This window comes from Heteronotia binoei, chromosome 1 (genome assembly GCF_032191835.1).
Source record: "Heteronotia binoei isolate CCM8104 ecotype False Entrance Well chromosome 1, APGP_CSIRO_Hbin_v1, whole genome shotgun sequence".
NCBI classification, from domain to species: Eukaryota; Metazoa; Chordata; class Lepidosauria; order Squamata; family Gekkonidae; genus Heteronotia; species Heteronotia binoei.
The window spans coordinates 62,620,418-62,646,334 of record NC_083223.1 but is presented as its reverse complement, the minus strand read 5'-3'; the positions used below and the strand labels follow the sequence as shown (position 1 = coordinate 62,646,334).

Below are 25,917 nucleotides of genomic sequence, written 5' to 3'. Positions count from 1 at the left end.
AGCCCCAAAAGATGGTGCCCCTATCCTTCATTATTTCCTATGGAAGAAAGGCATTTTAAAAGGTGTGCTGTCCCTTTAAATGTGATGGCCAGAACTCCCTTGGAGTTCAATTATGCTTGTCACATCCTTGTTTTTGGCTCCACCCCCAATGTCTCCTGGCTCCACCCCCAAAGTCTCCTGGCTCCGCCCCCAAAGTCCCCAGATTTTTCTCTAATTGGACTTGGCAACCCTAATAGCACCCCAAGGGGGGGAGGGGTTCAGTAATGTCTCAGCACACTGAGAACTCCCAGTGAACCCAAAAGTGACATCAGTATGTCACTAGGGGAAACCAGGGAAGCTTGGGCATAGAGTTTTGCTCAAATGTCAGACCACCTCTAGCTTCTCCCAGTGACATGCTGATGCCACTTCTCGTGAGCATAGGAACTAATGTTAGAATATTGCTGGTGCTGTCAGCACATCACTAGCAAGGGCCCCCACTACCCAGTGAGCCCTCCTTCCAGTGTCTGGGGGGACCTGGCAACCATAGTTTCTAGCCAGGGCTTTTTTTGTAGCAGGAACTCCTTTACATATTGGGCCATAACCCCCTGATGTAGCCAATCCTCCAAGAGCTTACAGGGCTCTTCTTACAGGGCCTACTGTAAGCTTTTGGAGGATTGTCTAAATCAGGGGTGTGTGGCCTAATATGCAAATGAGTTCCTGCTACAACCCCCCCCCCCATTTCTAATCATCCATGCACAGAGTTTTCCCATGAAGTTTTTAATTTCTGCAGGTTCTATTGTATCCGAGAAATATAATTCCTGGGTTCGCATGGAGGAATAGCTAAGTACATCACAGGGCTAAAGTGAAGACTTATAGATAAAATTACCCCTAAACAGAGCTGTGCTTATGCCTGGCTCACTGATATTGAACTGAATTGGTTGTGGTAATCTATATGATTTTTGGTTGCAAGTGTATGCTATCCTCATGTTAAACATAGCATTATGATGTCACTGAAAAAAAATAATCACATGGCGTAGAATGGACAAAAATGCAGCCAAAAATTGCAAAAGAAAAAAAAGAGAGAAGAAAATGGCATTTAAAAGAATAATATTGAAATGTGAATGCATTTGCAACAAGGACTGACAAATTGTTCAAAATGTAAATAGGTTTTTATTTTTGATTAATAATTTTTTTAAAAAATAGCAAACAAAATGGAAAGTGCTTTTCAATATGGAGAAAAAATAGCATGGGGGGGGGGCGCGAGGGGGAGTACACAACAAGACACTTAAAGAAATCACATCTTGCCCTAGTAGTATTTTTAGAATCAGGCTTTGTCAAAGGAATGTTGAGGCAGGGAGGGCTGATTGGGAAGAGTGCAACTGCCAGCGATGACATCTTGCTTGTGCCTTTGTTTATTCCTTCTGTCTCCGGTATGCATCTAGGCCAAGGCATGCCCAGGAAGCTTGGAGCCCTTAGGCATGACCTGAAGGTCAAGAGCAAAAGGGCCCTTAGCCCGTGGCTCATGCCCCTGTGGCCTGCACCAAGATACAGTTTGTTCTTGTTGGTTGTTTTTGTATGCTTATATTGTATTTCTTTTCTAATATTTCCATTCATTGTAAGCTGCTTTGGGCCCCACAGGGAGAAAAGCAGCCAATAAATATACTAACTCATGTCTTTACCTTCTGCCCATTGCTGGCAGTAGAGATTGCAAGCTCCTGGTGAGGGCAAGGGATCCTCACTCCCAGGTTCTGTTGCCTGCCACCATTCTGAGATGTTTGGATCTTGAGAATATTTCTGGGTTCCTCAGGCTGCCTACGAGACTGAGGAATTCTACACAATTTGAGGACTGAATGCTTAAAAACGGACATTGACTTGGACTTCAATTATATATGTTTCGGGCCTTATATATTGTTCCAATTGTAAGGGTATGTTTATAAGAATGTTGTTTAATGAGAGTCTGAATATTTTTGCCTATTTGGTTGTATTTGGTTATTGTTTTGAGGCTGGTTTTCATGGAAATCTTGGGTTTATTTCCAGCCATTCTGAGTGGTGGCAGGAGAAAATGTTTTTAAAAACTGCAGCACAGGCAATTCATGCCAAAAGTGACATAATGCCCAGCCTACAGCCTTCCACCAGGTGCTGCCTAGCGAGCCTAGCTGGCAGTGGAACTTCTGTACTTATTGTAGGAAGGAACCACAGTTTGGGGAACCAGACTGGCTTGCAACCCAAGTTCTCTTAACAATAATTTGATGTAGATTCTCTTAACCATATACCCATCTTTTCAAATTCCCTCTACCTGACTGGTAGTTGTTATGTGCAATGTATTGGGATTTAGCTTTAGGAGTCCAGACTCTTCCAAAGTATTCTTTAAAAGGGAAGATGTTAATGGACTTCTATCGATTCATTGCTTCAGTTAAGGTATTCCTCCAAAATATCATTGGGTGGTCAGAAATAAACTCAGTCTGTTGTGCTCTCCCATCATATCCTACAGTTCCTTTGTCCCCCTCCCCCTTTTTAAAACATAGTATGTTGACATTAACAAATTGTTGATAAATATTACAACATAATATGTTGACATTAACAAATTATTGATAATTATTACCAATATGGCTTTCCCCTGAAAACAACACTCTTTCTAATGAGACTAACTGTAAAATGCCCATCTAAGTAGCCTTACATTTCTTATGGAAGGCAGACAACATAGGGGCCTTCTGCACCTTCAAACCATGGTTTTATTCTCTGACCGATTTCACACTAGGGCTTGTTCCGGGTGGAGAGCCCTTTTGCATCTGGCCCTTCTCTCGGTTTTCATACAAGCTGCCCCGGATCTGCGAGTTGGCCGGCTGCTTTTCCGCGGCAAGCAGAAACAGCTTGTAAGAGGATCTAGCTTGCTGTGGAAAAGCGGTGCACCAACTTGCAGCTTCCGGGAAGCTTGTGCAAAAACCAAAAGAAGTGCCAGGAGCAAAAGGCCTCTCCACCCGGAACAAGCCTAGTGTGAAATCCGTCTTTGTTTTACAGGGAATAGCTAACCAGAGTTTCAGCTCTGCAGTGCACTATCTTTGGTGCTAAACAAGAAAGAAAGATGGATGCTGAATATGAGGGGGAGAAGGAAGTTCACTCAGCCTTGGCTTGTTCCCAGTCCTCCAAGCTATGTTTAGAGGATCTTCTTAATTAAGCCTGTATCTTTGAGCTCTGTTTACAGCTTAAGATACTAATATATACTGAGCCAAAAAATACAATTTAAAAGTGTAACATCGAAATTTAGTTTCTGAAGTTTTAAAGCACTGTTAGAGTTAGCAGCTGTTTCTTGCCTGTAACGCCCAACATCCCTACAGAGCAAAGTGATATTGCATTTTAAGTTATGTTACTGTATTCAATTAGAAAGCTAGGATGAAGCATATTAACAGTGAAGTCCTAAACAGAGTTACACCTTTTAAAGCCTATTGAAATCAATGGGCTTATGAGTGTGCAATGCTCCTTAGGATTGCATGGTGAGTTTTTAAAAGCAGGATAATTGGAAATAATGTCTCTTGAGCCAATCTACTTGTTTGGGCTTTCTAAATCAGTACTGAGCATTCAAGGCAGCAGTGATCTCTGCATGATGTCTCTGTTGAGCCAATATTTATCTGCAGACCATCTGACCTCTGCTATTAATTTGACTTAATTACATCCTGTTTTAACATTATTTGAAATGAGGATGAGAATTCTTTCTGTTTTATTGAGAGGTTCTCAAGGCTAATCAACATCCTTCTCTTCCTGATGCCTGATCTTTTGAGGTGCTTTATTATTTCTTTCATTTGAGGGGTGAAGGTAGGCTCAAGCAACTTGTGGGATAAAGCCTTTGTTTTAAGTGTTTGTGAAAAAGAGGAAGAAACTGTCTTCATGCTATGATTAAGAGTTTTTCTGATTGCTGTTTTTGAACTGAATGTTCTGTGAACCATTATTCATTATATAGCCATTGAATGATAACAGTGGTTCTTAAGCATGTTACCATCCCTTCACTTCGAAGTACTTTCTCCATTAAAATGTTATCACACTTCCTTTCCTTTCAAGGAGGCTTATAAAAAATACCTGATCCCCAGCTAATATCGACAATTAAAAAGATAAGAACACAGCAATATAACTTCTCCCTGAAAACAGTACTCTTTCTATGAGACTAACCATAAAATGCCCATCTAAACAGTCTAACATTTCTTATGGAAGGCAGACAGCATAGGGGCCTTCTGCACCTTCTTGGAGATGGCATGCCAGAAGGATGGAATTGCCACACACACACAAAAAAGTAGGCCCATGCTATGGCCTAAGGAACATCTCAAATGGAGGACTCAACCAAGAGGGGGCTATGGAGGTGGTACACAGGCTCACAACACTAGGATTGCCCCTCACCTACTATAGTTGCCACCTCCCTGCCTCGCCTCTGTTCAACTGAGTGGTGGTGGGTGGAATGGGAAAAAAGATGTCATGTATGTGTTGATGCCACTTTCAGCTAAAACCCTAAAATCCTAGATTGTTGGTGACATCACTTCTGGTTTTTAATACATAAACAACATCTTATTTGCCATGTGCCTCTTCTGTAAATTAGGTTAAAACAGAATTACACCCTTGTAAGTCAACTGAAAGAGAGCTCCATGGCACAGAGTGGTAAAGTTGCAGTACTGCAGTCGGAACCCTTTGCTCACGACCTGAGTTCGATCCCAGCAGAAGCTGGTTCAGGTAGCCGGTTCTAGGTTGACTCAGCCTTCCATCCTTCTGAGGTCGGTAAAATGAATACCCAGCTTGCTGGGGGGATAGTGTAGATCACTGGGGAAGGCGATGGCAAACCGCCCCCTAAAATGTCTGCTGTGAAAATGTTGTGAAAGCAACATCACCCCAGAGTCGAAAATGACTGGTGCTTGCACAGGGGCTATTTTTACCTTTTTATGTCAACTGAAGTCAATAGGCTTAGGTGTAATTCTGTGGAGGATTGCACTGTTGGGGAGAAATATAGTATCTTATCATCAGTTAGGCTTGCCAAGTTCCTGCTGGGGGTGGTGGATCTCCCTATTTCAGGGCCTCTGACCTGCTGCCCCAGAGTGGGCCGGCCAGGGGAGCCCCACTCCCAAGGAGCTCCGGTACACCACGACATGCCTGGCATGGCCTCCCCTGCAGTAGCACACTGTGCTACCACACTACTGTACCATCCTATATCATTCTGTTGGACCATCCTGCTCTATTACTAACTCACTATTGTAATTGATTTTATTGTGATTTTATTGTAATTTATTGTGATTTTGCTATTATCTATATAGATGTATTCCGCCCTGAGCCCCCATGGGGGAATGGGCGGAATATAAATAAACTAATGATAATGACATCATGTGGAAGATGCTCTAGCAATCAGGTAAAAAAAACTCTAAAGCCTTTTGTTGCCCATGCAGCAATCTGAACCTTTCAGGTAAGTCTTGGCTGTATTTCTGAATACAGATGAGGCATCTGTTTGTTTTTAATTCTTCAAAAATCCATTATTACAATTCAGTTTAACCTAATGGTGACAGATCTTTACTTTGAGTTTAGTCAGCCTCTTAGATCAATATACAGCAGTCTACTCTGCCTCTAGGATCCTACTGTTGAATGCATTTTTGGGGAGCAACCCTTGCTGGTATCAGTGAAAACCATTTCTTATCAAGGTACCTTTCCACATTGCTGAAGCCACCCATATTGCTTGAGGAACATCGGAAAATGTCCCCATCATGTGTTTTTGCTTTGCAGCTTGTTTACATAATGTGTGAGTGACGCATTTCTCAAGGGGGCAAGTGTTGCTTGCATGTTATATAAACACAGAATAAAGTGAAGCCACGTGGGTGGAAGTTTTTAAACATTCCGGATCAATGTAGGAGGGCAGCAGTAACTGCACTGCTACTGAGACGTGTGTCTGCGCTCAGGATCAGAATGTATGAGATGTAAATATAGATCAAGATGGGTAGCCATGTTAGTCTGTCTGTAGCAATAGAAAAGAGATAGAGTCCAGTAGCACCTTAAAAACTAACAAAATTTGTGGCAGAGTATGATGTTTCATGAGTCACAGCTCAAAGAAGAAGTGAACAGTGACTCATGAAAGCTCATTCCCTACCACAAATTTAATCTTTAAGGTGCTGCTGGACTCTTACTCTTTTCTACATTATAAATATATTCATCTCCAGATTAAAAAAAAAAGCTTTATTTACTTAAAATATTTATATGCTGCTTTTTTGACAAGCATGCAAACAAAGCAAAAGCATGTCCCTAGTATTCATTCTGGTTGCTGATATTGTTATTTTCATTATTGTTATTATCGTTGCTGTTGTTATTGTGGTTGTTGTTATTATTATTGTTATTATCCATTAGCTGAGGAACTGGCTCATAATCGTGATTTGGAAGGGGATAACTTTTTAAATCTATATCTTCTTTAAAAATCTTCCTTGCAGGGACAGGTAAGTTAGTGGAGGGCTGGTTTGACATTCCAAATGTGGTATAGGGTTGCCAGGTCCCTCCAAACAGCCAGTGAGGGAGGGGAGCAGGGAGGAACACTCAGTATTTCAGTAATGTGTCTACATGACTGAAAGTGACATCAGGGATGTTGTGGGGGGGCGGGGTGACACTGTTTTTTTGGACAAAACTCTATAGTAGAATTAGCTTCTTCCATAAAGTTTTTGTACAAAAAACAGAATGCTGCCCCTGATGTGCCTATGTCACTTCCAGACGCTGTAGGCATGTTACTTTCATTTTTGATGTTCCTCCCTTTGGGGGGGGAGTAGTTCCCTTTTTGGGTGGAGAGATGGGGCCTGAAAGCGGGAGACCCCCACCCCCACTGGGATCTGGCATCCCAAACCTTATGCCTTCTCCTTTGCCTCTAGCAGCCAGGAAGAAGCAAAGTTCCCATGGCACTGGCAGTGCTTGACCAGCAGCAATATCAGTCCTGGAAGCCACATTGGCCATTGGTTACATCTGTCACTTCCTCCCACCCCAGTGGCAGGCAGAGGCATGGTTTGGATCTGGCTGCTGCTGTCTGGACAGTCCTGAATGCCTGAGACACATTCATGCCCTCCTCACTGCATAGCCATCAAGCAATTCCTTGGGTAGCTTTGGTGAGAGACTGCAGCACTGTGAAAAATCCAGCTATGTGATGCTTGCAGATAAAATTTACAAGTTAGCTTTATATCCCCCTCCTCCTCCAATAATTGAAGGGTAATCTTTCCGCTAACTTTTGAGGTGTTTCCCCATAGCATAGGTTGACATGTAACCCATTCATACCAATGTATACCAACCTGACAATGATGAATATTCAAACTCCTGCCCCTGACTTTAACAGCTTCTGGATGTATCTCACTCAGGTCAACCAGAGCTCAGGACAACCATTTGACTCACCGTCCCCTTCAGCATAAGGGGCCAGTATTTCTAAAGTTGGTGCCATGCAAGGTACCTCCCTAGCACAGGACTTTGTGGATTTTCCCCTTTAGAAAAAAAATCATATAAATTTGACCGCATATGAAGCACATATGAAGCTGCCTTATACTGAATCAGACCTTTGGTCCATCAAAGTCAGTATTGTCTTCTCAGACTGGCAGCGGCTCTCCAAGGTCTCAAGCTGAGGTTTTTCACACCTATTTGCCTGGACCCTTTTTTGGAGATGCCAAGGATTGAACCTGGGACCTTCTGCTTACCAAGCAGATGCTCTACCACTGAGCCACCGTCCCTCCCCACATGTAGAATTTGAGGGCCTAGCTTTCTATATTATGAAAAACCTGGGAGGAAGTACCACCATAGTTTGCAAAATTCCAGTTGAGTTTGAAGACTTGTGCTTGGCCAGAACATCTGACTCATGTTAAGGAAATGTTAAAGAATTTTGGTATAATGAGTGACATTTCTTTACTATTCATCTGATTTTTTTTTTTTTAAAAAAACCCTACTATATCCACTGCACCTGGAAGTTTGCCTAATAGATGTCATAGCTTAACTTTTGTCAAAGCAGCTCAGACTGGCTGATTGCCAAAACTGCAGTGCCTAAAGGTCTCATTACACACTTAGAGCGGCAAGAGCATGTTTGCAACTCTATTAACATGCATTTGGTAAACATCAACCCTGCTGCCTGGTGGTGAACTCTATGATACCTATGATTACAGATGCATTTTTTTTGTGGGTCTGTATCATGATGATGGCTAGCTCAATCTCATCAGATCTTGAAAGTTTAGCATGGTTGATTCTAGTTAGTATTTGGACGGGAGATCACCTGGGAACTCCAGTGTCACTATAAAGAGGCAGGCAGTGCCAAGTCATCTCTAGTAGTCTCTTGCCTTGAAAACCTTATGGGGTTGTGTGATGGCCATCCACCTTGTCATACCTTCCTGTAGCAGTGATTGAGCTGGTTTTAGTTATGGTGTTGGTTGCAAATGGTCATTAAGGCAATGCGCTGCTATTCTAGACAAAGTCTGGAGAGTTATAATATGAATTTGAGGTGATTTCTACTACATCCTTCCCCTTCTCCTGGAGTAATTCACACCAACTCTTTTCTTTCATGGACCCCCCCCCCCACAAAATAAGTTTATTGTCTCTTCTTTAGAAGGGCTCAGTGCTTAGTGGTTTGATGAATAAGATAAGTTATTCGTTGGGACAGCAAAGGACTGCAGAACTTTGGTTTTAAACAATTACAGATTCACACACCCACAGTTTTACTGAACTGACAGGCTATTTCTGTCAGAGAGGAAGAGTGATTCTTATTTAGATCTTGTCCTTATACCCAGGAATCTCAGACTATTGAAACAGGGTTAGCTTATCTCTTGGGACATTTCTCTCCTCACAAATCCCTAACCTACTATTTCCCTAAGGAAACACAGGATACCTGCTCTATTCCTGCCTCTTTATCAGTCGCTAAGCCTTATGTCTCTGTACTTCAGATGTATGTCTGAGTACTTTTCCGTTACTGAGTGAGCTTTATCTAACTAACTAACTTTATCTAACTTCCCTGGTAGTTTCCCCAGTTTCTCTGTTGCTTCCTCAGTTGGTTGATGCTGCTTAGAATCTGCCTACTCCCTCTGTAGGCAGGGTTTGGCTAGAGTGCCTAGAGGGTGGAGCTAGAGGCTGTCTGTCCTTGGTTGCCATGTCAGCTGCAACTTGACAGCCCTTTTGTTGTGTCTTGCATTTCAGGGACTGAATTTCCAACACAGTGTACCCAGTGCTCTCAGGTGAGCCACGGGAAACCTTGGCTCTCCTGACAAGGGATGGACTTCCCTCACTGCCTATCAAGACCTATGGTGGGAACTTTAAAGGGTCTTGATTGGACTGGACTGGAAAGTGGGTTGTTCCAGGAAATGTATATAATCAGGGACCCGGCCCTGCCATGTTGTCTTTGTGATGTACTTGCTAATAAAGAACCCAGTACATTACACCTTTTCACCACAATCATGGCATGATCCCAGTTGAGCTCTGTTTCTTTACCTCTTGGCCATGAACAAATGCAGCCCATTCAGGCAGTTTTGAGAGTGTGTGACACACCACTAGTCTAATCTCTATACCACACTGGCACCATGAAAAGTGGGAAGACTGGATGCTGCAGTGTAATGGCAGAGGGGAGAGAAGTATGCCTTGGTTCAGCTGTGCTAACTTTAGTAGTGGAATCTACATTTTTATCCTATCCTTCCTCCAAGGAGCTCCAGGTAACATACATACACGATTCTTTCTGCTCCTCTTTGCATGCTCTCTCATCATCTCTTGTAGGTAGGTTGGACAAAAAGAGAGTGACTGACCAATGGTAACCCTGTGAATTTCATTTCAAAGCATGGATTTGAGCCCTGCTCTGCCCAGCCCTAGTCCAACCATTATACCACTATGGCTGGGATGACTCTTCATGCATGGTTCCAACTCTAGGGTTGCCAGCTCCAGGTTGGGAAATTCTTGGAGATTTGGGGCTGGAAACTGAGGACGGCAAGATTTAGGGAGACAAAAGAGCTCAACAGATATGTAATGCCATACAATCAATCCTCCAAAGCCATTGTTTTCTTCTGTCCCCTGATATCTTCAGGCCCCACTTGGAGGTTGGCAACCCTTAGCTCCATAGTTTACAGTCTTTTTGAATCTGCTATCAATACTTTAATAACACATATATAATAATAAAGTCAATACCATATCAGCTGTCAATCTAGTAACTACTCATATACTTCAGTAGGGCAATCTAATTCTATTTTTTTAAGTTGATGCAATGTTTTCTGACTTCTTGTCACATGCTTGAAATTCTGTGTGTACCAGATCTGGAATGGCTGAAGACCACTGATTTAAATCAAGTTTTGTACTGATTCATGCCTGATGCATAACTTGTACTGTTGTTGAATGAACAAGCTGAATGAAAGCCAGAGGCTCCAGTGAAGTAGGGCATAAGTCAGAGTAGAGTTTGGCTTTGAAAGTTCAAGGGAAAGAAGTTATGAGTATTAGTGAAATCAGTATTTCAATGATAGCCTGCCATATTCAATAACACCTGAAGAGCCTTCATTGTATCCAGAATCTTTTCAAGCAGATCTCCCCTTCTCCCGCCTTTTGGGTTCACTAATCTTGAGGCTGACATGAACTGCCATGCTCTCATGTAGCTTGGCTTTTACCTATACCTCTTCATTGCAGCCCTTTGCTACTGAACAAAACCCAAAGTCAAGTAGAAAAATAGGTAAACTGTAGCCAAAGGAACATGAGGTGAATTTGGTTTTCCTCTTATTTTTCAGCCTTAGCAGGCAGAACAATTTATGTGACTTATAGGCAATTATGGGCTCACCTTCCTCTCTTACTAATCAGGAACTGTATAGCAGAAACTGGCTTCCTAACAGGACATGAAGTCAATGTGGAAAATTTGACTTCCCAACTTGAAACAGGAGCCTTACTGTATTCTGATCTATACCTGCATGATATTAATTTCACAACATTTTTCCTACTGAAAAGGTAGTATAGTGTAACTCCATTCTTTACAATATTTTCTGTTTTAAGGAAGGGAAGTTAGTATTAAAGCCTGCATATGCGAGATATTTTTATGTGTGTATGATCTGCGGAGCTGAAAGATAATGAAAAGCCTTTAATTTTTAAAAATCACATGTACAATTAACCTGAGGTCCTGCAGCCAGTTCAGGGCTATTGCCTTGTGAGATGTGTGTTATCTACTGGTTAAGATACAGCAAAACTATTTTTATGTTCAAATAAGCAAAAGTCTTGCTCAGCTGGCAAAGGAACTGCCTTGACTTCCTAGAGTTTTGCCGTTATCTAGCAATTCAGTGTCAGCCAAAAGTATTCTTTAAGCAACTGAAAGCAAAGGAAATCTATGGAATCAGATTTCTAAGCAGGAATGAGTGAGATCATCCTAAAAACTAAGTATCCTATGCAAAACCTTAAAGAGTTGGCAGACATTCATTTTACAGACAATGGTCTAAACAAGTAATACCTTCTTGAAGCCTAGCACTGCTTAAACCCTTCAATTACTCAATGGACGTATGGTAGAATATGGCTTTAGATCTCCCATCTAATATTGTCAACATAATAAAATGCAATAGAGATAGGGTTGCCAGGTCCTCCCTGGCCACTGGCAGGGGATGGAGGGCTAGGGTTGCCAGTTTCAAATTGAGAAACTCCTTAAGATTCACAGTGTCCACAGAGTCCACCCTCCAAGGCATCCATTTTCTCCAGGGTCACTGATCTCTGGAGTCTGGAGATGAGTGGTAGTTCCAGGTGATCCCCAGATCCCACCTGGAGGCTGGCTTCCCTAGATAGGAGGGACTTGAGGTGATGCGTTTGTCTTTTTGGTCTTGTCTGGCACTACATGAGTTGACAGCTTTTAACTGTTCCCTCTAGCTGTCCTTTTAATATCAGTTTGAAATGCCCCAAATATCAGGCAATGTGTACCTTGATGCCATAAAAAGCTTCACATATTTCCACATATTTGGATTGCCAGGCTCAGCTCACAAATTTGTTGCACAGATAAAGGTAGTGCCATCTTTATCACCCTAAAAGAAGAGGAAGAAATACTAACAAATGATAAAATACAAGTTTCAGAAGGTAGCTGTGTTGGTCAGTAGCAGACAAGCTAGATTCAAGTCCGGTAGACCTTACAGACCAAGAAGTTTTCTGGGGCATGTGTTTTCGAACGTCAAATGTGATGAGTGCAGATTGGGGAGCCATGACAATTTATGTGGCAGGGAACTAACACCATACCTTGTAAACTTCTGGCTGTGTGCTGTGTTCACTCTCCTTCTTCCTGGTTCTTTCTTTTTCTAACTCTTACCCCAGTTTCTTTTCCCTCCCACTAGTTCTGACTCTTGGGTCTTCCCCCGTCTGTTCTGCTTCCATCACATGGTCTCATACCCTGCTGGGATTGAGTGCTCTTTTTAAAAAATCTGTCCTGTCTTCCTCCTTCCTTTTCTTCTGTCATCGGTGATGCTTTTGTACTCTTCCTGGCTCTTTTCATCTCCCCATGAAAGCCAGCCACCATTTGGTGCCATTTTTGATGGACCTTTGGGGTTTCCTTTTCCTCCCGATGATTTTTTTAAAATAAAAAAATCTGATTTCTCTACCCCTCCAGAGTTTTGGTCTATATCTGTTCAACAAATAGATATATGATTTATTTATATTTCCACAGATGGGTAGGAGGAGGGTGCTTGCAGTGGAGGGAAGGATAGAAATTAAATGTTTTTTTAAAAAATAAATAAATAAAAAGAACGCTTAAAAGTAAGTTCCCCACAGAATTGGTGAAGTTTGCTTGTCAAATTATATTAACCTCTTCCATTCTTTTAGCCACATTATTTATTTTGTATGAATCAATTTTATATCATAGAATAACATTCTGAATTAGACGGAAAGCAGAAATTCTGAGAACCCTTACAGATAGTGGTGCACCTAGCCAATTTGGTGCCCAGTGCACCAAAAAGTCCTGTTACCAATCTCATTTTGCAAGCATAAAAACCCAGCTTGTGGCTGGCATGTTTAGGGCTACCAAGCTCCCACTGGGGACAGGGTTTTCCCCAATTTGGGGGTCCCCAACTTGCCGGCATGGAGTGGACTGCTGGGGGATCCCTGCCCCCAAAGAGCTCTGTTGTTGTGCATTGTGCCCTGCACAGTGACATTACTTTCAGATGATGTCATAGTGCCAGGCACATCATGTGAGGGACACACTAGCATTTGGGGTAAAAATTCCATGGTACCATAGAGTTTTTATGCTGAATGCTAGAGTTATGACATAACTTCCATGCTATGACATCACTTTCGGGTGACATCATCATTCTGTGCACACTCTGTGCACATGAGAGGACTCCCCACCGCAGCCAAGGTAGGACTTGGCAACCTTAGGCATGTTGGGTAGGACAAACCCCCCTAAAACACCCCTAAGTGGATCTCGCTAGATGGATGGAAACCTGCTGCCCACTTTCTTATTATGGTTCCTTCCCAAGAGGAAAGCCCTTTTCAAGGGGCAAAATTTGGTGTAGTGCTTAAGTGTGAAGACTCTTATCTGGGAGAATCGGTTTGTTTCCCCACTTCTCCACATTCAACTGCTGGAGTGACCTTGAGTCAGTCATAACTCTGTCAGATGAAGTTCTGGAAAAAGCAGTTTCTGTCAGAGCTCTCAGCCCTATCTACCTCACAGGTACTCCCCCTGATGTGGGGAGGGGAAGGGAAAGGAGATTGTAAGCCACTCTGAGACTCCTTTGGGTAGTGAAGGGTGGAGTATAAATCCAATCTCCTCCTCTTCTTAACACCCCCTCCTCATTTTTTTTGCTGTGAAGTCCCAGCTCATGGTGACCCCATACTTGCAATGGGATAAGAAACTTGTGTAAAATGCCATCATGCCACATCCAATGTATGGCAACCTGATAGGGTTGTCAAGGAAAGAGATGAACAGGGGTGGGTTCCCATTGCCTACCTCTGTGTAGCAACTCTGGACTTCCTTGGTGATCCCCCATCAAAGTACTAACCAGGGCTGACCCTGCTTAGCTTCTGAGATCTGACAAAATCAGGCAGTGGCATACCTAGTGTAATTGACAACCTGGAGCAGGTCATTTTTTAAAAATATCCCCTCTGTTCAGTATGGTTCAGACCACCATACTGTGAGATCTTTGAATCTATTTCTGTTGTTGACAGGCCAATAATCCCAGCACCGCTGGTCCAATGGTATATTCAACACTGGGGGGAGGGTATTCACCAGCCTTAGCCAGCTTACCTGAAGGCTAGTTCAAATATTCCCACAATCAGGGCTGGGGAGGGTGTAGGAGGAAACAAAATGCTTGGGAGTAGGGGTGTGCAAAACAACAACAGTATTTTCTGGATTTGGGTATATCAAATCCAAATGCCAGTATGATATTCAGATTCAGGAAATATTTGGGTTTGCCTCTTTTTTTGGTTACACTATACCCTATGAGGACCATTATAGTCAATGGTCCCTATAGTCTACAAAGGAGAATCGATCTGAGGTATCTGGGACTCTGGAGGAGCTGTGTTTTGAGGCAGAGGCACTAGATTTGCGCTATAGCTGCTGGTGCCTCTCCTCAACCCCTCCCCCCAAGTTTCAAAAAGATTGGACCAGGGGGTCCAGTTCTGTGAGCCCCCAAAGAAGGTGCCCCCATCCTCCATTGTTTCCAGTGGGGGAAAGGAATTTAAATGATTCATTCTCCTTGTAAATGCCTTCTCCAAGGCACACAAATCCATGGCAAATGAACTCCAAAGGCATTTAAAGGGTTCACAGTCCTTTTAAATGGTTTCTCCTAGCTGAGAGTTCACTTTGAAGGCATTTAAAGGGACTGAGTTCACTTTAAATGCCCTTAAATGCAGCTCTCTGGAATCCTGAGACATCCTGAATATCTTTGTATCAGCCATTTTTTTTGATAGCTGGATAAGTAGCCCACTGGCTAACTGGCTGAAAAAATACCCAATAAGGGTATGTTATGGGCTCTCAAAATGATGAGGGTCCCAAGTGGGAGTGTGGGATACCATGGAGGAACTTTGTGGCGCCTCTTGCTTGCCTGCAGGGAGGAGCAGGGAGTGAAAATAATTAGGTTTGTTTTTGACAATGCACTCCCTCATTGCGTGCGTCTGGTGTGGACTGCACCTACTGTCTTACCCTTGGTATGCCATTGCTTATAGATATTGATCTAGCCCATATGATTTAGTGCCATGCACATTTCTTGTGTGTTTATATGCAGGCTTTATAGATACACGAAGGAATAGATGTGAGGCTTTAAGCAAAGAAATACCTTCCAATATTGTTTTGGTAGTACAGAAATAGCAGTTACATTTGCCTTCTATGTCTTTCCAGGCATTTGGGTCATCATGATTCATATAGCATGCCTAGATATATATATATATATATATATATATATTTAATTCTAATTTGCTTCATTGATCAGGATGAAGCTACTGTTGGGAAAGGCAAAGTGTCATTTTCCCGTTTACAATCTTAACATGTGAAAAAGCATTCAGAATTTAATAATGAGGGAGGTGGCTGCAATGGAACAGTAATTTTGGCTTGCAAAGTATCTGCAGCTGATTTAAGAAAGTATATGGATATTATCAATGAAATGAATAACACATGTTTACAAATTTCACTTTTCATCAACACATTATTTTATGAGGTACTATGATTTCCTTAATTGAAATAGGTATTCCCCCCCCCCCCCATATAGGGTGATTTTATATGGAAGCTTTAAACATGATTAAATGTAAGAGAGAGAGATTAGCAGCACCCTTTATTTTAGTTGGATCCTAGGATGAACAGGACTTTTTTATCCTCAATCTAGACTCCATGGAGTGCGTAGAGTTTAGCTATAGATGTACAGTCTTATTTGCCTTCTAGTTGACACAGCCATGGATGTCAGCCAAATTTATTTTAAAAGTAGCCAAGCGTATCTGGTTATTTCAGTGGATATAATGCTTCCTTACAGTTATGTTAATTAAATCCTGTCTATCCCTAATCAACTGTTCCCTTACATAAAAGTACCTGTCAGAACCCCTCCAGGGCTGGACCTTGGAAAAGACACCACGTTTTAGGAGTGGAGAGAAATAAACTTAAAGTTCTTAATGGTATTATCTCTTGGAGGAGGCTCAAAGCAGAAAATGAGAGATACAGTGTCAGCCACTTCCTTAGTGGTATTCCATATCGACCTGTAGAATTGCTAACCTCCAAGAGGAGTCTGCAGATCTCCTCAAATTACAACTGATTTCCAGTTGACAGAAATGAGTTCCCCTGGAGAAAATGGCTACTTTTGGAGGGTGGCCTCTATGGCATTATATACATGGTCTTCCTCAAACTTTACCCTCTCTGAGCTTGTCCCCCATATCTCCAGGACTTTACCAGCCTGGAGTTGGCAGTCCTTCCATGAGAATCTTAGCCCCTAGTTTCTAAGGCCACCTAAACACAACCTTAGTAGAGCGCTCAGAAGATCTGCTAGCTGGCCCTAAGCTGCATAGGGCCAGGCCTTGAAGACACAGCTTCCTGGACTCCCTTCCCAACTTTCAAGATCATTAGAAATGCCAAGCCTGCAAGGAGGTAGCACCTGGCTTGCAGCCCATGTGTCTGCTGTCAAGCCCTTGCAGGATGAGGCTTCCTTCTATGACTGTGTAAACTTCAGTTCTGACTGCGATCCTTGTTGGTCTCCAGGAGTGCATTGGGAGGCTGAAACGGCCCCAGAAAAGTGCCCTGATGCCATGAGGAGGAGGAGATTGGATTTATACCCCACTCTTCACTCAGAGACTTAGAATGGCTTACAATCTCCTTCCCTTTGCCTCCCAACAACAGACACCCTGTGAAGCAGGTGAGGCTGAGAGAACTCTGCGAGAACAGGTCTGCAAGAATTGTGGCTGACTCAAGGTCACCTAGCAGGTGCATGTAGAGGGGTGTGGAATCAAACTGTTCTCCCAGATTAGAGTCTGTGCACTTAACCATTACACTGAACTGATGGACTTCTGCAGAGCTCGCCAAAGAGAGAGGAGGTGCTATCATGTGCCTCCTTACTGGCTGCAGATGCCTGGGCTTCCAGGGCAAAGTTGGATGCCATGGTGCCTGTGCACATCCTAGCAGGGTGAAGCCAGGTGCTGCTGTGCCCATGCTGCTTCTTGCAGAGTTAAACCTGGCACTGCCTGTGCTTTTCCTATCAGTTGCACCAGGCCTGGAGGGACAGGGCAGAGCTCTGCTCCTCCTTGCCTCTGCTTCTCCTTACAGTGAAAAGCTGGGTGCTCACGTGCCCATTTTCATTCTTGCTGGATATCCTGAACCCAGGCTGGCACATGACAAAACCAGGTTCTTTACCAGCCCCACCATGGAGGAAGGGCAGGGGCTGAGGGCTATGTCCCACCAGGATTTCCCCCCATAAAGTAAATGGCCAATGTGTTTTACTTAGACCAGTACATAAACAACCAATGCTTGTCATTTGTTCTCCTCTACTTATTGAACCTAGACCTTAATTTGCCCTGGGAGATATCTCTGTTGTTGAATATCAGTTACCCTTTGGTCACAGTTATTGCATGCCCTTTTCCTGCTTCATTATTCCATTGACTGAGTGCAGAACAGCACTGAATGGCTTCTCTTGCAGGCTCTACACTGACCCACCCTTGCGCCTGACCTGCAAACTTCAGTTGATCCAGAGTGCAGCTGCACGGGTCCTCAAGGGAACCCCTTGGATAGCACACATCAAACCAGCACTGTGTGAGCTACACTGGCTTCTAGTGGAGCAGCAGATCCAGTTCAAGGTTCTGACCTTTAAGGCCATCAGCAGTCAGAGACTCTCATATCTTCCGGACTGCCTCTCTCAATATGCTCCTGGAAGAGTGTTAATGCTCTAGTAATAAGAACCTTCTAATGCTTCCTGGCCTGAGAAAGATCCAGCTGTCCTCAACCTGGTGAAACTCTTTGCTAGAGAAGATCTGTACCTATGGGATCAATTACCTTTCTGTAGGAAGATATGTTCCACTAGGCATATGGTTGAGGACAATGATGGTCAGTACTCTCTTACTCCCACTTTCCCCTTCTCTCCATATTCCCCTCAGCCAGGGGGCTGGTGGACACTGAGACTATACATTATGTTGGTTAGGATATAGTACTGTTTAGTATTGCTTTGACGGATTGTTTTAATGCACTTTAATATTATGTACTGTATTTTAGCAAATTGTTGTAAGCAGCCCTAAACCCTGCTTTCAGTAAATGGCAGCCTAGCAAATTGAATGAAAATAAATAAATAAATAAAACATGTACTATGTCACACAGTCAGATGCCAAGTTATAGTAAAGTTCTACTTAGTACTTGAGGTATTGAGGAAATGCAACTAAACAATCAAATATTGTATATTCTCTTTGCTTACTTTAGATCTTATTGCTGCCAGATTGGGTCCAGGGAGAATCACACATTTTTCACTTATTCAACTGCTCCCGTGGCTATTATGCTTTAGCACAGCACATGGTGTTGCATTTCTGAAACCAGGCTAACCCTGAAAGCACAGTCATGCATGTTCCCATGACTCAGGTTGCAGCCAAGCGGTCTCCCTGACAGGCAACTAGGGCATGTAAGCAGTCATTCCCTTGGTGGGGTCAAGAAATTGACCTCTTTGGCTGCTGGCTGACTCACACAGCAACCACCTGCAGCTGGAGGCAATGCTGCTCTGGGATTGTGGCATAAACATAGCCCTAATTTTATGGCCTGGATTATGTTGGTTATTCTAAAGGGACTAATCTGCAAATGATTCCACCTTGGATAGGGATTGGGTTTGGTGGCCTTTGCTCCTATCTAGCTCTGTAATGCACAACATATGAGTTTAGAGCACAACACGCACCGTTCTGAGAGTCATAGCTCATATATTTTTTATTTGAAATGTTTAAACAAGAAGAGATGTATAATCTTTCCGTCTGATCTGCTTGCTCTAACTCCCCCTTTCCACACTTTGTGGCAGCTCTTTCCCTCTAGTGCATCACTTCCAATTCATGGAGCAGAAGCAAAGGATTTATGCGAGAGGAGGCTGAAGTTGGTTCCTTATTTGCAGATCCTTATTCATTCTTTATTCATTCCTTTTTCGCAAATTCAACCAAAAACACTGAAGAGAATTTGAAAGTTCTGAACCACAAAATAAGGTCTGGAACCCCATATATCAAACACTCCCTTGTTCAGGGAACTCTGCCCTTCAAGAAGACAAGTGCTGCCTCACGGTCCGATGAGAGGTTCTCGTGCCAGCTGCTCCAAAACAAGGTGCCCCCAGGACACTCAAACAGACAGACACTGGTGACAGGCTGTACCCCAAAACAATGTTTGGACCACCCCAAGTGACACATCCCCACACTCGGGACACTATCCCCTTCAAGAAGACATTCAGTGCTGCCCAGTCCAAACAATGGTTCTGGCGCCACAAGCTTCCAATTGGGGTGCCACCTAGAAGCCTGTATTTCAAAGGAAATTTGAATAAGGAACTATTTTGATTGATTGCCCTCTGCACCCCAAAAAGCAATATGGACCACCACATGCCATACACCTCCACTTTGAGAAGACATGTGCTGGTTCCTGATCCAAAGAACGGTTCTCATGCCAGCTGCTCCAGAGTAAGGCACCCCAAGACACTCAAAAAAGCAGAAACTGGGGCCAGGCTGTACCCAAAAACAATGTTTGGACCATCCCAAGTGACACATCCCCATGCTCGGGACACAGTCCCCTGCAAGAAGACATGCAGTGGTGCCCGGTCCAAACACTGGTTCTGGTGCCACAGGCTTCCATATGGAGGGCCGCCTAGAAGCCTCTATTCCAAAGGAGATTTGAATAAGAAACTATTTTAACTGTTTGCCCTCTGCACCCCAAAAAGCAATATGGACCACCACATGCCATACACCGTCATGTTCAGGGAACTCTATCCTTTGAGAGGTCATGTGCTGCTTCGTGGTCCAAAGAGCAGTTCTTGTCCCAGCTGCTCCAAAACAAGGTGCTCCCAGGACGCTCAAAGAGGCAAACACTGGGGACAGGCTGTACCCCAAAACAATATCTGGACCATCCCAAGTGGCACATTCCCTCGCTCGGAACTCTGTCCCCTGCAAGAAGACATGCAGTGCTGCCCAGTCCAAACAATGGTTCCGGTGCCACAAGCTTCCATTGCGAGTGCCACCTAGACGCCTGTGTTCCAAAGGAGATTTGAATAAGGAACTGTTTTGACTGCTTGCCCACTGCACCCCAAAAAGCAATATGGACTATCACATGCCATACACCCCCACGTTCAGGGGACTCTGCCCTTCGAGAGGACATGTGCTGCTTCATGGTCCAAAGAGCTCATGGCAGCTTCTAAAAAGTATGGCACTACATGCTTTGTTTTGGGGGACCACTGTAAAGGTCTGTCTTTCAAAGTACATTGGATAAAGGAACCTCTCCCAGTGATGTGCCAGCTTGCAGACCCCCTTAGGGTTAAAGTCATTTTGGTTCTATTTTTTTATTTTTTATTTCTTTATTTTTAAAAAGTTTTATTGATTTAAACTACAAAAAAGCATTGCAGAGGATACATAAAAAGAGTGGAAAAGAGGGAAAAGGTGCATTTACAGAGTGGGGAAAACAAACAGAAACCAGTACGAATATATCAGTTATAACTCCGCCTCCCAATATAATACTCAAATCTTCCTACGTACAAGTATAAAAATCTCCTTAAATGTTACCTTCCTTTCTTCTTTTACCAGGATAAAAAATAATTATTATTTTAATAAACTAGTAAAGCAATATACAGCTAAACAGTTCTTCTTAAACACAAATTGAATATAGCCAGTTAGTAAAAAAAAAAATTCTTACAAGACTGTCTCAGCATCAATTTTTTCTAATTTAACTTATGCCTATAGCAAGCACAAATTAAGTTGTTGATTTAGCAAAATCCTTATTGAAAGAAGCACATGAAAATCCTTTCTTTGTTCATAGGAAATTACATAAGATACATCAGATACAACTGAGTACTTTGTCTATCTCCATCTAAACCATTTCTCCCGCTAACGTATTAAAAGCAAGTCTGCCAAGTTACCAATATCAAATTCTGCAGCAGTTATGCTATCTGCCTTTTCACCCTTGATCCTTTTTTCACATCATTAGAGGCAGTCTTACTAAATAGGCAAACTGTTGGTACATCTACTATTTAGAGAGTTATGTTAATTAAACTCATTAACATAACTTCTTCAAGATCTCTCTTATTCTTTTAAAATTTAACATCTGTTCATTACTAATAGTTACATGTTTACTTATTAACCAGGAGAAGAAGAAAAAAAGAGACCCCCCCCCCAAATTCCAGAGTCTTTCTTCCCAAAGATTAAAGACTTTTAAGTTCCTTTAGTTTCTGCATCCAAATTGTATCCGAGGCAGCCAATTTGTCCGCAGTTTATCTTTTGGTGTCACTTTACACTTCTTGGTCAAAGTTCCTTGTTCAGCCATTCACCATAGCAGAAGCAAAAAATCCAAAATCGCTTTTTCGAATAGCCTTCCAAATCTAGATTTGTTGATTGCAGTGCAGTTTTTCTCTTCTCAACATGGCCCGCCTCCTCAACCACAGAAGAAAGAATTCACCGCCATTTTCCCCTTCTTCACTTGATTTTGTTATAGCTTAACTTCTGGTGTAGTTTTGAAAGTGCGTCAGAAGAGACCATCTTATTTTTCCTTTGTTTGTTTTGCATAGTTACAGTTTCCCTTTCTGCTTTCACTGCCACCGATTCACTCTTTTTAATGCTGGACCCCTGCAGATTTACCATTTCATTAGCTGTAGGATCTTCTTCGCTCAAATCATTAGCTGTGAGCATAAAATAATCTCTAAGAAGCTGCGTAAATGAGATAAAATCTTCCTTCAAAGATCTGAGATTTGCACAAATATCTTTTCCATCTGCCATTTCATTAAAGGATGGCATAGTAAGACTCAGATTGTGCATTCAGAACTCAGTCTCTTAGATCAAATTTTATTTTTGCTTCTCTCCTGTCAATCCTCGTTCTACAACAGCTTCAACTGACGTTTTAAGAGGCATTCTTTCAGTTACAGTCAGGTAATAGAGACAGAGCTCTTTTCTGTATATCTCCTTTGAGTTCAGATCATATTGAAAATTCTTGGTAATCTCTGTAATATATATCCAATTAAAGTCCGAGCCAATTTTAATAATTATATTCAATCCAGTTTAAATAGTTAAGACTGCTCATGACGTTTCGAGGCCTTTTGAAGTAATCCTTGAGCTAATCTTTTGTTGATATGCAGAGTGACCCATTGAAGGGTAAAGTTAGAAAAAACACCTACTTGTTAAGTAGAGTTGTTGCTTTAGAAGTGGAGAAATGTTGCTTTAAAGATGTACTGGAGAAAGTGAAAGCATAAAAGTAATCGGGAGTTCTTCTTTTTCTGCTGATATAGCAGCTTTCATAGCCGCGGAGCTGCAGGACACACGGCGAGCACAGAGGGCAGTTGCTGCTGACCCCCTCCCTCCCCCCGTGAAGTTGAAGAGAAAAGCCCTTCAGGCCTTCCCTATGGGGGCATCACTTCTGTGACACCCCTCCAACGACCAGACTCAGAGTTGCCGCAGGGAGAAAATCTGTAGGCAACTCTGAAGCCAAGATGATGGATCCCGGAAGTCCATTTTGGTTCTGAATAGGGATTAACAGTCCTCCAAGCTTCAATTCATGGTAACAAACTGAAATTTCTAAATTTGAATTCATTCTCAAGTTCACTATGATGGACCCATCAGGGCGCAATGGATTCTTACCTCACCTTTGATGCTAATGTACCACACCCAAGTCCCAAACATCATTCTAGTTTGCCATTATTTTGACTGCAAAATAGTGAAATTAACAAATTGAAAGAGCAAACTAGAATGATGTTTGGGACTTGGGTGTGGTACATTAGCACTTTGAAGACAGGCCTTTACAGTGGTCTTTACAGTAGTTTCTTATTCAAATCTCCTTTAGAATAGAGGCTGATAGGTGGAAGCTTGTGGCGCAAGACCGGGCGTGTTTGGACCGGGCACCACTGCATGTCTTCTTGCAGAGGATAGTGTCTCAAGCAAGGGAATGTGTCACTTGGGGTGGTCCAGATATTGATTTGGGGTACAACCTGGCCCCAGTGTCTTTCTGTTTGAGTGTCCTGGGGGCACCTTGATTTGGAGTAGCTGGCAATAGAACTGCTCACTGGACCATGAAGCAGCACATGACCTCTCAAAGGGCAGAGTGCCCTGAACATGGAAGTGTATGGCATATGGTGGTCCATAGTGCATTTTTGGGGTGCAGACAGAGGGCAAGCAGTCAAAACAGTTCCTTATTCAAATCTCCTTTGGAACACAGGCTTCTAGGTGGCACTTGCAATGGAAGCTTGTGGCACCGGAACCATTGTTTGGACCGGGCAGCACTGCATGTCTTCTTGCAGGGAACAGTGTCCCGAGCATGGAGATGTGTCATGTGGGGTGGTCCAAATATTGTTTTGGGGTACAGCCTGTTGCCAGTGTCTGTCTGTTTGAGTGTCCTGGGGGCACCTTGTTTTGGAGCAGCTGGCACAAGAACTGCTCATTGGACCATGAGGCAGCACTTGTCATCTTGAAGGGCAGAGTCCCCTGTTCAAGGGGGTGTATTATATATGGGGGTCCAGGCCTTATTTTGTGGTTCAGAACTCTCAAACTCTCTTCAGTGTTTTTGGTTGAATTTGCAAATAAGGAATGAATAGGGAATGGATAAGGATCTGCGAACAAGGAACCAACTTCAGCCTCCTTTATGAGAGCTGGTTTCTGGCATTTGCCTGCTTGACGGTGGAAGACAGAGAAAAGGAGTAGAGAACTGTTTGATGTCTCTGTCTGTTCCCAGTAACACAATCGCTAATTCCTGGGGCCTCTGCCCTTTGAGTGTGTAGGAACCAGAGTCTTTGAGTTTATCTGTGACTTATCTGTCACCCACCATGTTTGATATTGCCAGCCTCTGCTTTCAATTATCAGTCATCAGAAAGAGCTCTCAGTGATTTCAAGAGGAAACTCCTGGAACCTTTGACCTGCTCTTGTCAGATAACTGAAAGTATTTACTGAAGATAAACTATCATTTCATTGAGTTCAAGATGTACACATGGGTACTTTGTTCTGTGTCAGTTTACAGTAACCTCCATCACCTGGGGGTGGTTGGTACTGCTTGATTTACTTTTTTTTTTCTTTTTGCAATGAATCCAGAGACTTTTGCATAAGGAACATCCCTCTGTCACATAGTTGAGAAGATCAGTACATACAGCAGTCACATATACCAGTCTTGAGAGACAAGGATATTTGTGATGGGTCAGGGAAATTACACATGTGAAAGAGTTTGGACTCTCTTATTCCCTTTCCCTCCTCTGCTGATTTCCTCCTCTCTCTTAAAGTTTTGTACCATTTTATAGTTTTGCTGGGGAAATATAGAAGTCTTTTGACATTCCAGAAAGAAGTTGCTTACTCTAATGGTTATGACTGAATTACGTAAGTTCCTGCATATTCTGCAGTTAGAAGTTATCTGAAGTCAGTGACTGTACGATTAATGGAAATCTAATCACAGCATATGTCTGAAGGAAACAAAACTGTGCTTTTAGTGCTTAACACAATAGGGATTTAAGAAGAGCCCTGATGGATCAGATCAGTAATCCATCTAGTCTAGCATCCTGTCTCACACAGAAGCCAACCAGTTGCACTGGCGAGCCAACAAAAGGGCATAGAAACCAAGGTGTTCCTCTGGTGTTGCCTCCTGGCACTAGGATTTTGGTAATGAGAGGTTTACTGCTTCTGAATTTAGAGGTTCCCTTTAGTCACCATGGCGAGTAGCCACTGATAGTCTTGTACTCCATATAGACGCTTTCGCCATTAATATTTTATGGACTAGTTCTGTTGATTTCATAAGGTCTTTTAAAAAGTTTTCTGTAGGCAGTTGATCCTCTCCATAAGAATACAAACAGAGTCCTGCTTGTTCAAGCCAAAAGTCCAGCTTTCAGTTTTCAAAACTGGCCAAACGTGTTTTTGGAAGCCATAACAGGCCTAACACCAAGGCTCTTAACTGAGTCAGCAAGGACTAGCTGAACCCCATTGAAAGTAGGGAACACAATGTTCTTCAAGGTCCCAAGCTCTTACCAGCCAGCATTACCTCTGCCTTTCCAGGATTTAGTTTTAGTTTGTTCACTCTTTGCCATTTAACCAAGGCAGTCAGGCAACAGTTAAGGACCTCTATTGTATCACCAGATTTGGATAACAAAAAATAGAGCTGGGTATTATTAGTATATTGAGGACAGCCAGCCCCAACTGAGTAATTTGTCCTAAGGGCTTTACACAGAGAATGAAAACAATAGGGGATAGGTTTGTGTCCTCTGGAACTCCACAGGATAGGTCCCACTATCAGTTTCAAAACAATGCTGAATGAGAGTAATCTATTCAAGACCCTTCAAGGAATTTATGCCTGAGCTTGAGCCAGACCTGTGCAGCATGTGTATGCAAGAGAAAAAGAGGGCAGTTTTGACTGATTCCTCCCCCATGCCATATGGCATATTGAGTCTGAAAGGTCTCTTGATCCTCAGCAGTAGCTTTGTAGAAGGTTGCTGAGGGAAGGTGGCAAAACAAAAACAAAATCCACTTCTGTGAACTCACTCCATTTGTGGAAGCTTGAACTGAACCCAATACACTTTGCCATGTTGCAGAAATGTTATTTCAGTTGAGAGGCCAGCTTGTCTTCCTTGTGTTTTTTCAAACCTTATTTTCACAAATGTAATTCAAAACTATCTGCAAAAAATGCGCTTTTATGCTAAGCCATGTTAAATTCTTTTCACCTTGCATCATTCTTCTATCATTGCATGAAAACATAGTCTTGCCTGTTTCTGGATTTTCCTTCTACTCTTTGCCTTCTGCAACTTTCATGAAGGACTTTTCCACTGGATTCAAGGCCTTTGGTTTACAGCTTGATATTTAAGTGGAAATATGTTATGGTCATGGGCTGTGGTTTCATTGTTTACCTAG

General features: G+C 42.7%; 1 protein-coding gene across 1 annotated transcript in view; it reads left to right on the top strand.

The window, feature by feature from the left end:
- Positions 1-25,917, top strand: part of BMP5 (bone morphogenetic protein 5) — a 95,392-nt gene that overhangs the window by 15,656 nt on the left and 53,819 nt on the right. The gene's annotated exons all lie outside the window — the stretch shown is intronic.